A 9,132-nucleotide genomic window follows, 5' to 3' on the forward strand; every position below is an offset into this window, starting at 1 on the left:
ACACATAACTTAATTTATGGAAATCTATGGTTTGATTTCTCTGTATGTATGGATAACTTGGGTTGTTCCCAACATGTGGTGAAAATTTCATGTCAATAGCACCTTTAGAAATATATTTACTGAGAAAAATGGTAAAGTGTTCAATACTTATCTTACTCATTGTATGTGTGCCAAAACTGGACTTGGGTGTCAAAATTGAAATTTTGACATTTGGCACAAATAAATAAATAAATAAATAAATAACTTTGAAGGCAATTCTGGGTTTTACCATGATTCACATATTATGTTGCTCATATTGTAGTATGAGTCATAATCTGCTTCCAAACTGTATCCTATAAATAAGCCAATAGCAGCTTTTGATGTCCTGGTCTTTGACAGACTCAGGTATTTCCTTCCATTTCAAGCAAAGAACACTTGTGGAATGCATCACTGAAATCAGGTTAGTCTCTTAAATGTTTTACAGTAACACATATGAAAGTGTTCATAAGGCGTGAACACACCACCAGCGCATAAATGTTTTACCTGTGGCCCATTATTCTCTGGGTCCTCATCCTTTATGATCAAGAGACACCTGGGAAGAGCTTGTGGATTCATGAAGTTGCTGCACAGAGGTGTCTGGTAATGCAAATATCTTTGCAGGAGAACAAAGGTCCAAGCCTTTTGAGTCTTGGTGCTTCTTGTCTCACTGTATGGCTGTGAGACGATGCCAAACATTGACATAAGACAAACGAGTGGATGTCTTTGGTACTGGGTCTCTTCAGAAGATCCTGGGGTACCACTGTAGCAAATGAGGGCGAGTAAGATCATAACTATTACTTGCAACCACATTATAAACATATTTTGAGGAAAAACTAATGCATTTAGATGTTACAAGTGTCAGTAATTATGTCCGCCAAGGATGTAATAAAATCATTGCCATTTATTTATTTGTCTGTCTGTCTGTTTGTCTGTTAGCAGGATTAAGTCAAAACTACTGCATGGATTTTGACGAGATTTTCACCAAAGATAAATATTAGGCCATGGAAGACTCCATTAAATTTTGGAGGTGATCCGGATCCGGATTCTGGAATAAGATTTCAATTTGTACGCTTCACTTTGTTGGATTTTGAGGATTACATTCAAACTACTTAACGGATTTCCACCAAAGTTTCACCACACATTGGTCTTAGACCTTGGAAGACTCCATTAAATTTTGGAGGTGATCCGGATCCGGATTCTGGAATAAGATTTCAATTTGTACACTTCACTTTGTCGGATTTTGAGGATTACATCCAAACTACTTAACGGATTTTCAACAAGGTTTCACCACACATTGGTCTTAGACCTTGGAAGACTCCATTAAATCTTGGAGGTGATCTGGATTCAGATCTGGATTCAGATCAGGATTTCACTTTTCGAGACTTAAAACTCGAGGGGACAGAGCCTTCTCCGTGTTCGGTCCCAGACTCTGGAACGCTCTGCCCCTACACGTCCAATCTGCTCCCACTGTGGAGTGTTTTAAGTCCCATCTTAAGGCCCACTTTTATTCCTTGGCTTTTAACACTGCGTGAGTTGTACGGTCCTTGTGTCTTATTTTATTTTTATTTTATTGAAATTTATTTTTTTTATCATGGTTTTATCCATTTATGTATTATTTTATCTTATCTATTTTATTGTTATTATTGCTATTTTCCGTGTCTATGCTTTTGTTGTGCAGCACTTTGGAGACTCGGGTCTGTTTAAATGTGCTTTATAAATAAAGTGGATTGGATTGGATTGAAGGATTACGTCAAAACTACTTCATGGATACGACATCACGATGTAAAACCAAGATCAGGAAGACCCTATTTAGTTTCATCTTGTGAATTTAATATCAGATTGATCTTGATCAGTTGGACCATTCTGGATCACTATGCAATGACTGCATTGTGATACGTGAATCACATAGCTTTTATTTTGAATCACTGTCAGTTCCTGCGGACATCAGAAATCTTGGATTGCTTTTGTTTTTTTAAGTTTGCCAGCTTTATTGATGTGTTAATGCAATCAGCATTATAAGTCATATTTGCATAAGTGTTCATTAACATCCTTCACATTCTTTTTTTCTAAGTGAGGGTCTTGGTGAAAGACTTATTACATAAAGAGGATCAACATTACTCAGATGCTGTAACAGATTCAAATATAGTAACATATGGGGAGAGGTGGCCCCTCCTACACACTCCCACAAAGTAGTTTATTGAAACTGCAGTTTATTTTAGCATGTGGCCGTGTGGGAGAGAAAAAGGTTTACTTGTTGTGTGGGAGGTTGAAAATAGAGAGTGTCTTTTTTGGGGGGGGAAGGCTGAGTGCATTGAAACCCATTTGTTTATAACAATTATTGCACATACTGACATCTTTAAATAGATCAGATTTATTCAGACTTGTTTTCAGTGTTTGTCTCTGGGATTTAAAAAAAAAAAGATCAAAAGCAACCTTTTTTTGTAATCCTACACGTCAGAATGTCTGATCGCTCCCTTCAGCGTCTGCAGCACCTCGGCGGTGAGTTGCATCCGCCGCCGACCCCCCTCCCTGCTGCCACAGCAACGTGGACTATGTCAGCACAGACACTGTTATTTACAGAGACTCTATGGCCATGTGGTTTGTGTCAATGCGGAAAGACCTGGTGTATTTACTGAAGGGTCTGTTTCAACTCATCGTTAACTGCTATCTTCATGTGTATTTAGAAAATTGAACAAAACAGTCATGTACAAACTGCCAATGCATTTATGCATATTTCATTTCATGAGAGGTGATGATCACGAAAACACTCCAAATGTGAAACACGTTTAGAAAAACAGATAATGCGATCACTTTCATTTTTAGCTGCATGGCATTGCTCATCTTTTAATAATCTGAAGTAAAATTAATGCATTTTGCAGGAATGGTGGGTACTTCTGTTATAAAGACTGAACAAAAATATAAATGCAACACTTTTTTTTGCTCCCATTTCTCATGAGCTGAACTCAAAGATCTAAAACATTTTCCATATACACAAAATACCTTTTTCTCTCAAATATTGTTCACAAATCTGTCTAAATCTGTGTTAGTGAGCACTTCTTTGCCGAAATAGTCCATCCCACCTCACAGGTGTGGCATATCAAGATGCTGATTAGACAGCATGATCATTGCACAGGTGTGCCTTAGGCTGGCCATAATAAAAGGCCACTCTGAAATGTTCAGTTTTATCACACAGCACAATGCCACAGATGTCACAAGTTTTGAGGGAGTGTGCAATTGGCTTGCTGACAGCAGGAATGTTCACCAAAGGTGTTGCCTGTGAATTAAATGCTAATTTCTCTACCATAAGTCGTCTCCAAAGGCATTTTAGAGAATTTGGCAGTACATCCAACCAGCCTCACAGACCACGTGTACCCACACCAGCCCAGGACCTCCAGCGATCTATGTCACGGAAGCCCATATTTGAACTCTACTTTCTACGCCCACGGACACGCCCCACAGTCTCATTTCCACAAAGACCTAAAGGGAGAGAACTAAAAGAATGGCACAGAAACACAGTAAAGATGTTTTGTTTCAGTGTCTACGACGCATTTCTTTTTAATATAACAATATGAGCTGACTGAAAATAGGACCCCTTTAAGTGTCATGCATTTGTGCCTCCAGCTATTTCAATCCTGGAAAATGAATCCCAAATGGAAAAAATGTAAGAGGCGTTATGAGGAAGGAAACGAATAAAGAGTGTCCTAGTTTTCCCCCTACATGAAGCTGGCACTATTTTTAGAAAGCGGGAAGATAAAGGGGGGAACAGAATCCCCGAGAGTCAACAGCAGCAGTTTTCTGTTCTGCACCATTTACACCCTCCTTATGCTCGGGTGACCTTTCTGCCTTCATTGTTCAATCACCCCTGCCCTCTCCCTTCTCTCTTCCCTCTCATATCTTCTCATTTTCTGCATTCCTCTCATATCACGAACCATCTCCCATCAGCAAATGTGTGTCTTGCTTTTTCTTTCCGTTAGCGCGCACGCACACACACATACACACACACACACACACACACACACGAGTGACAGATTTGCAGGCATACTCAGTCTATGTTCACTATACGCTCACACTCACGTGTCACAGAAAATTTATATGTAAGAGCCTGAAAAATATAAGAGGCTGTGCAATGCAGTACTTTACACATATGGCAAATATATCCTTCCTCTCACGTGCATATGATTACTTTTCAACTAAACATGTTCTCACACACATTTGCTTTTACAGTCACATAACTATTCTTTCACACACATATCTTATTGTAACATTCCCTCTCACATACAAATATATTCTTGCTGCCACAGAAAACAACCATCAAAATGGATAGAAGAATAACCAGAATGGCAAAGGCTCACCCATTGATCAGCTCCAGGATGATCAAAGACAGTCTGGAGTTACCTGTAAGTGCTGTGACAGTTAGAAGACGCCTGTGTGAAGCTAATTTATTTGCAAGAATCCCCCGCAAAGTCCCTCTGTTAAATAAAAGACGTGCAGAAGAGGTTACAATTTGCCAAAGAACACATCAACTGGCCTAAAGTGAAATGGAGGAATATTTTGTGGACTGATGAGAGTAAAATTGTTCTTTTTGGGTGTAAGGGCCGCAGACAGTTTGTGAGATGACCCCCAAACTCTGAATTCAAGCCACAGTTCACAGTGAAGACAGTGAAGCATGGTGGTGCAAGCATCATGATATGGGCATGTTTCTCCTACTATGGTGTTGGGCCTATATATCGCATACCAGGTATCATGGATCAGATTGGATATGTCAAAATAATTGAAGAGGTCATGTTGCCTTATGCTGAAGAATGACACCAAGCACACTAGTAAATGAGCAAAATCTTGGTTCCAAACCAACAAAATTAATGCCTCGCAGATGTGAAGAAATCATGAAAAACTGTGGTTATACAACTAAATACTAGTTTAGTGATTCACAGGATTGCTAAAAAAAAAGCAGTTTGAACATAATCGTTTTGAGTTTGTAGCGTCAACAGCAGATGCTACTATTATTGTGAACACCCCCTTTTCTACTTTTTTTTACTAATAGCCCAATTTCATAGCCTTAAGAGTGTGCATATCATGAATGCGTCTTGTTGGATTTGTGAGAATCTACTGAATCTACTGGTACCTTGTTTCCCATGTAACAATAAGAAATATACTCAAAACCTGGATTAATCGTTTTAGTCACATAGCACTACTATTATTCTGAACACTACTGTATATTCTCCCTCTTGCATACATATCATCTTACTTTCACAGATATATATATATATATATATATATATATATATATATAGTTCCTCTCACATGTATGTATATGTATGCACTCATCTCCCACTCTCATGTATGTCTTCTTATTGTTGTGCACATATCTTTTTATTGTCACGTACGTATATTCTCCCTCTCAGACACATCGTACAAACTGTATGTATATTTTCCCTCTCACGTAAACACATTCTTCCTCTCACATCTCGCATACATACCTTCTTAATGTTACAAAAAATCTATTTTCCTTCTTACATACATATGATTTTATCTCGCATAAACACATTCTTCCATTCACATACATATCTTATTGGCCCACAAATATATTTTCCCTCGTGCATACATTTGGAAAATATTCACAGCACTTAACTTTTTCCACATTTTTTTTTATGTTACAGCCTTATTCAAAAATAGAGTCAATTATTTTACCTTAAAATTCTACTCACAACAACCCATAATGACAACATGAATTTTTTTTTTTCATGTTGATTCATCTTTGGCAGCAATTACAGCCTCGGGTCTTCTTGAATATGATGCCACAAGTTTGGTGCACCTACAGTTGTATGTAAAATTTTGGGCACCCCTGATGCTTTCCATAAATAATTGGTTGTTTGGATCAGCAATTTCAGTTAAATTTATCATATAGCAGACAAACACAGTGATATTCGAGAAGCGAAATGAAGTTTATAGGATTTACAGAAAGTGTGCAATAATTCTTTAAACAAAATTCGACAGATGCATAAATTTGGGCACCCCCCCCCCCCCCAAAAAAAAAAAAATACATCAATATTTCGTAGATCCTCCTTTGCAAAATAACAGCCTCTAAACACTTCCTATAGCTTCCAATGACAGTCTGGATTCTGGTTGAAGGTATTTTGGACCATTCTTCTTTACAAAACATCTCAGGTTTGTTGGTTTCCGAGCATGGACAGCCCACTTAAAATCCCACCACAGATTTTCAATAATATTCAGGTCTGTGGACTGAAATGGCCATTCCAGAATGTTGTACTTGTTCCTCTGCATGATTGCCTTAGTAGATTTTGAGCAGTGTTTAAGGTTGTTGTCTTGTTGAAAGATCCAGCCCCGGTGCACCTTCAACTTTGTCACTGATTCATGAACATTGTTCTCAAGAGTCTGCTGATATTGACTGGAATCCATGTGACCCTCAACGTTAACAAGATTCCCAGTACCTGCACTGGCCGCACAGCCCCACAGCATGAAGGAACCACCTCCAAATTTTACTGTAGGTAGCAAGTGTTTATCTTGGAATGCTATGTTCTTTTTTTGCCATGCATACCGCCCCTTGTTATGCCCAAATAACTCAATTTTAGTTTCATCAGGCCACAGCACCTTATTCCAAAATGAAGCTGGCTTGTCCAAATCTGCTTTAGCATACCTCAAGCGACTCTGTTTGTGGCGTGTACACAGAAAAGGCTTCCTCTGCATTACAGCATCAGGTAGCATCTCTGTGCAAAGTGTGCTGTATAGTTGAACGATGCACAGAGACACTATCTACAGCAAGATCATGTTGTAGGTCTTTGGAGCAGGTCTGTGGGTGACTATGACTGTTCTCACCATCCTTCACTTCAGCTTATCTGAGATTTTTCTTGGCCTGCCACTTTGGGCCTTAACTAGTACTGTGTGTTGTGAAAGTGTAGGTACACGGACCCACAACAGGGGGCGCAATGAACGGACAATGGAGAAAGGTGAATAACAAGTTTTACTGTTGTGAAATTAGCACAACTGATACAATAATTCACAATTTGGAGGTGTAAGCCGAAATCTGCTGGTGTCTTGTGGGCAGGCCCGAAGGTAGGAGACGTCCGTCCTAGTCGAACCGGAACCACCCAGATTTCCTCTGCCACCGAAACCCAGAAGTACTGGAACCGCCAAGTCCCGAATTCCCAGGTGGCCACTGCCTTCGCTCGTCGGATCCGGTACTGCTGGCGGGAAAGAACACAAACACACAGGTTGGGATGCGACCGCACCCAGTAGATGAGAGGGGCAAGCCGCCTCCACCTCTTGTCACAATAAGCAGGAAGATGAGTACTTATCCGATCACTCGGCTTTCGGTAGTCAGCTGTCCTGAAAGGTTTAACAAGTATTATAGGATTATACTTAAATAAGCTGCAGAGAAGATTACCTTAGGCTCAAGGCGATATCTCGGCACTGAGGTGGAGACGCTGTCCTGCTGATATACCTCCGTCCTGAGTGCAGTCAGCTGTGTCCAGTAATGGGTGACAGCTGTCACCCTGACAGCCTTCGTCGGCGGCAGCGCCCTCTGGTGCCTGGAGCCCGCACTCCAGGCAGGGCGCCCTCTGGTGGTGGTGGGCCAGCAGTACCTCCTCTTCAGCGGCCCACACAACACTGTGCCTGTGGTCTTCCATGTCCTCACTATGTTCTTCACAGTGGAAATTGACAGCTAAAATCTCTGAGATAGCTTTTTGTGTCCTTCCCCTATATCATGATGTTGAACAATCTTTGTCTTCAGGTCATTTGAGAGTTGTTTAGAGTCTCCCATGTTGCCACATATATGCAAAGAGGGGAAACATTGGCAAATGGCCACCTTGAATACCCTTTCTCATGATTGGATTCACCTGTGTAACGAGGTCAAGGGTCAGTGACCATATCAAACCAATTTTGTGTTCCAATAATTAGTGCTAAATGTATTCAAATCAATAAAATGACAAGGGTGCCCAAATTCATGCACCTGCCTAATTTTGTTTAAATAATTATTGCACACTTTCTGTAAATACTAGAAACTTCATTTCACTTTTCAAATTTCAGTGTGTTCGTCTGCTATATGATATATTTAACTGAAATTGCTGATTTAAACAACCAATGATTTATAAAGGAAAATCATGGAAATTATCAGGGGTGCCCAAACTTTTCCATACAACTGTATCTGTAGGCAGTTTTGCCCATTTGTCTTTGCATCACCTCTCAAGCTACATCAGGTTGGATGGGGAGCGTCGGTGCACAGCCATTTTCACTTCTCTCCAGAGACATTCAATCGGGTTCAGGTCTGGGCTCTGGCTGGGCCACTCAAGGACATTCACAGAGTTGTCTTGAAGCCACTCCTTTGATATCTTGACTGTGTGCTTAGGGTCACTTGTCCTGCAGAAAGATGAACCATCACCACAGTCTGAGGTCAAGAGCGCTCTGGAGCAGATTTTCATCCAGGATGTCTCTGTACATTGCTGCATCGTTCAATTTAGACAGGTGGCCAACTCTAGGAAGAGTCCTGGTAGATCCTAACTTCTTCCATTTACAGATGATAGAGGATCACTGGGACCTTCAATGCAGCAGAAATGTTTCTGTACCCTTCCCCAGATTTGTGCCTCAAGATGATCCTGTCTCGGAGGTCTACAGACAATTCCTTTGACTTGATGCTTGGTTTGTGCTCTGACATGCATTCCCAGCTGTGGGACCTCATATGGTGATGGGTGTGTGTCTTTCCAAATCATGTCCAGTCAATTGAATTTACACCGGGTGGACTCCAATTAAGTTGCAAAACATGTCAAAAATGATCAGTGGAAACAAGTACATGTACCCGAGCTCAGTATTGAACTTCATCGGAAAGGGTGTGAATGCTTATGTACATGTGATTTCTTAGTTTTTTTATATTTAATAAGTTTGCAAAAATCTAAAACTTTTCACATTGTCATTATGGGTGTTGTGAATAAAATATGAGGGGGGGGGGAAATGACTTCATCCATTTTGGAATAAAGCTGTAACATAACATTTTGGAATAAAGCTGTAACATAACAAAATGTGGGAAAGGTGCAGCACTGTGAATACTTTCCGGATGCACGGTATGCCAAATCATCATACAGATCCATAACCTGTCTGCTG

This window comes from Thalassophryne amazonica, chromosome 16, assembly GCF_902500255.1.
Source record: "Thalassophryne amazonica chromosome 16, fThaAma1.1, whole genome shotgun sequence".
In the NCBI taxonomy this organism is placed as follows: Eukaryota; Metazoa; Chordata; class Actinopteri; order Batrachoidiformes; family Batrachoididae; genus Thalassophryne; species Thalassophryne amazonica.